Source organism: Anopheles aquasalis, chromosome 2 (genome assembly GCF_943734665.1).
Source record: "Anopheles aquasalis chromosome 2, idAnoAquaMG_Q_19, whole genome shotgun sequence".
Taxonomy (NCBI): Eukaryota; Metazoa; Arthropoda; class Insecta; order Diptera; family Culicidae; genus Anopheles; species Anopheles aquasalis.
In genome coordinates, this window is record NC_064877.1 from 65,337,839 (window position 1) to 65,340,646 (window position 2,808).

The 2,808-nt window shown below is 48.6% G+C and overlaps 1 non-coding gene across 1 annotated transcript; it reads right to left on the bottom strand.

The window, feature by feature from the left end:
• Positions 1 to 2,311: 2,311 nt before the first annotated feature.
• On the bottom strand, positions 2,312 to 2,410 carry Trnai-uau (transfer RNA isoleucine (anticodon UAU)). Its single transcript has 2 exons — positions 2,373 to 2,410; positions 2,312 to 2,347 (listed from the first exon to the last, which is right to left on the bottom strand). It is a non-coding gene; the product is annotated as a tRNA-Ile (tRNA).
• Positions 2,411 to 2,808: the final 398 nt, after the last annotated feature.

A 2,808-nucleotide genomic window follows, 5' to 3' on the forward strand; every position in this document is an offset into this window, starting at 1 on the left:
TACAAACCATTAGAAATAGCCAACAACTTTGGTGCTGGAATTTACATTTCCATCCACCTCCGGCTGGCACGGTTGTCCAATAAAATTGAGTCCATTGAACTGTGGCACGACATGCCCTTACCACTATGACTCCCATTCCAGACCCTTATGATCGACGGACCGCTTCACGTCGCGCCGGAACCAGCGTGAGAGTGGCACCGGCACGAGACAGCTTATTTGCATTTCAGCTGCATGTCCGGTTTGTCGGTCTTGCCGTTCCATCCCACCCCCTGGCAGTGTTACCGCGGTTTTACATTAACACGATGTGGGAAAAGTTTTAATCGTTTAGGGCACTGCATCGCCGTCAATCGATGGTTGGTACTACAATTCCACATTACCAGCCCGCGCCGGAACACTTTTATGAAGCCTTTACATCGTTATGGCGTACGCGGAACGATTAAAAGTGTTTGCAGATCGACCTGTTGATTCGCCAGACTTCATTCGTCTCATACTGGATCGGAGTAAATGGCATCAATCATGCTTACGAGCAAAAGCTGAATCATCTGTCGGTACCTGGGGGGCGCGGAGAATTCGAACTCGAGGAAGCTCTGGCGCCCTCGCTTCTTACGGTCAACGATCGGTACTTTATCAGTGCTGCAAATCACCTCATTACCCCACGCCCTGGGTGCTAGTTGGGAAGGAAAAGTAGCTGCCATAGTTTGCTGGATCCAGGTGCTAGCCGTCCGACTAACCTGTTCGGTCGGTTGGTCATTGCGATTCCAAGGCGAACACCCGTGGCGAGACGAAAGGTAAATTAACATCCTGCTAATCCTGCACCACATTAGCCGAGGTGCTAGGTGTAATGGCCTTACTCCCGTAGTTGCCTCTCCGTGCACCCTCACCTGGGGGGTGATGGCTACCATTCCAACTCGACTCCGATGGTGGATCGGGAGATACATTCCGTATGCTAATACGAGTAACCGTGGTGGTGGTGGAACAAAAATAAAACGATTAGTATCAGATAGCGGTCCTCTCGCCAAAGGATCAACATACAACGGAACATGCATTCACTCAGCATATAACATGCTACGAAAACTAATGTTTACCAACATCCTGCCGCCGGTTAATCGCTCCCAGCATCCCGGTTCACATTAGTGGAGCAAAAGAAAGGAAGGAAACTTAGATATTAGCAAATCTCTGGCATCCCTTTTTGTAGAGAAGGATTTGTAAATATTCTAGCACCAGTTTGCAAAACACATTGAACCAATCTAAAAAAAAAACAGCAAAACTTTTGCAACACGGATTACCGATCCAATTCGTTTTCGTGACAGACTCTGTAGATCCAGCGTGACGTAGTCACCAGTCTCGGTTGGCCGCTCGTCGTCCCCGTTTCATCACACCAGCTCACCAGCCCGTGCCGACCGACAACAGATTCAACAGGTTGTCAATATAAAGTGAGTGGCTGTTATTCGTGCCCGGGCGCGCCATACCGCCAACCGAGCTCAACCGATAGGACCGTACCGGATGTCGGGACGGAAAGCGGTGGAAATCCTTGTTCCCTGGTACGGCTGTCCTGGTTGAACCGGTTTTGTGTAGGCACAAGAACCTTCGTCAATCCTGATGATGAAGCACGGCATGACTTCTGGCTGGTCTCCGTACTGGCGGCCTTCCCAAAAGGCTCGTTGAGCTACGCACAGGCGACTACCAGGGACTGCTGTACTTGGCGCGCCCGCACCAAAACACGGGACGTCCCGCTGAGTAAACGTTTCTAATTTTAATGTTGTTTTCCTGTTCTGGGCAGCTGCTCGGTGGGGCCGCATCTGTTGCTATCGTTCTATTAGCTCTGTTCCGCTTCTTTTTTCCTTCTAATTCCGATATCATTCCAATACGAGCGGGCTTATTTTGAATCGCGACCGTAGAGAAGGAATGTGGGGCGACACCCTCGTCACAGTGAGAATTCAATTGGTGCTAAGGCGTTTAGTTGATTTGAATGTCGTTGTAACGCGTTATTGATAACGTGTGGATCTGTGATTGTCTTGTTCTAGAGAAAAATGGAATCCTTTCTCAATTGTTTTTATGTAATTTTATGTTTTTATAAGCTCCGCTTTTATTTCGTTGAATGAAAAGGTTGCGGGAAAACCAAAAAACCAAAAAATAATAAATAACAACTTTTAAAACAAGTTACTGCAACCTACAACTCCTTTAATCATAAAACAAGTTGTTCTAGAAAAAGATGAAAGGGTTCCCTTTGTATGAGAAAACGCTTTTGTTACAAAGACATTTTTTGTTCAACACACATAATTGCGGGCGCATTCCTTTCCTCATTCCTCTCTGCTCCAGGTGAGGCTCGAACTCACAACCACGGCATTGCTCATCAGGCATCGTTACTGTCGTATAAGTACCGTGCGCTAACCAATTGCGCCACTGGAGCGGATGCCGGTTCAGCCGTTCGTAACCCTTTAAACCACTGCCGCAGCGCAGTTGTGACTAACGAGCGAATCATGACTCAATAATGAATCTGTCCGGCATTCCATGGTGATAACGCATCGCGTATGAGAATGGAGCAAAGAACAAATCGTTTAGCGGCACCCAAACCAAGCTCATCCTACGTTATCACCAGTGTGCCAGTGTACGGTCGAGGGGGAGTCCCAGCGGCTCGACACCATTTGCAACGGCATTCTATTCGAATGCAATCGTCATCGCCCAACCAAGTCCCTGTTTCCGTCCCGTGTTTACGGGCGTGACAATTGTGCTTGGCACCGATTTCCATCTGGTCCCGTTTCTCGCACTCCAGAGCCGCGGCCTCTGTCTGCAGAACCGATCGATCCG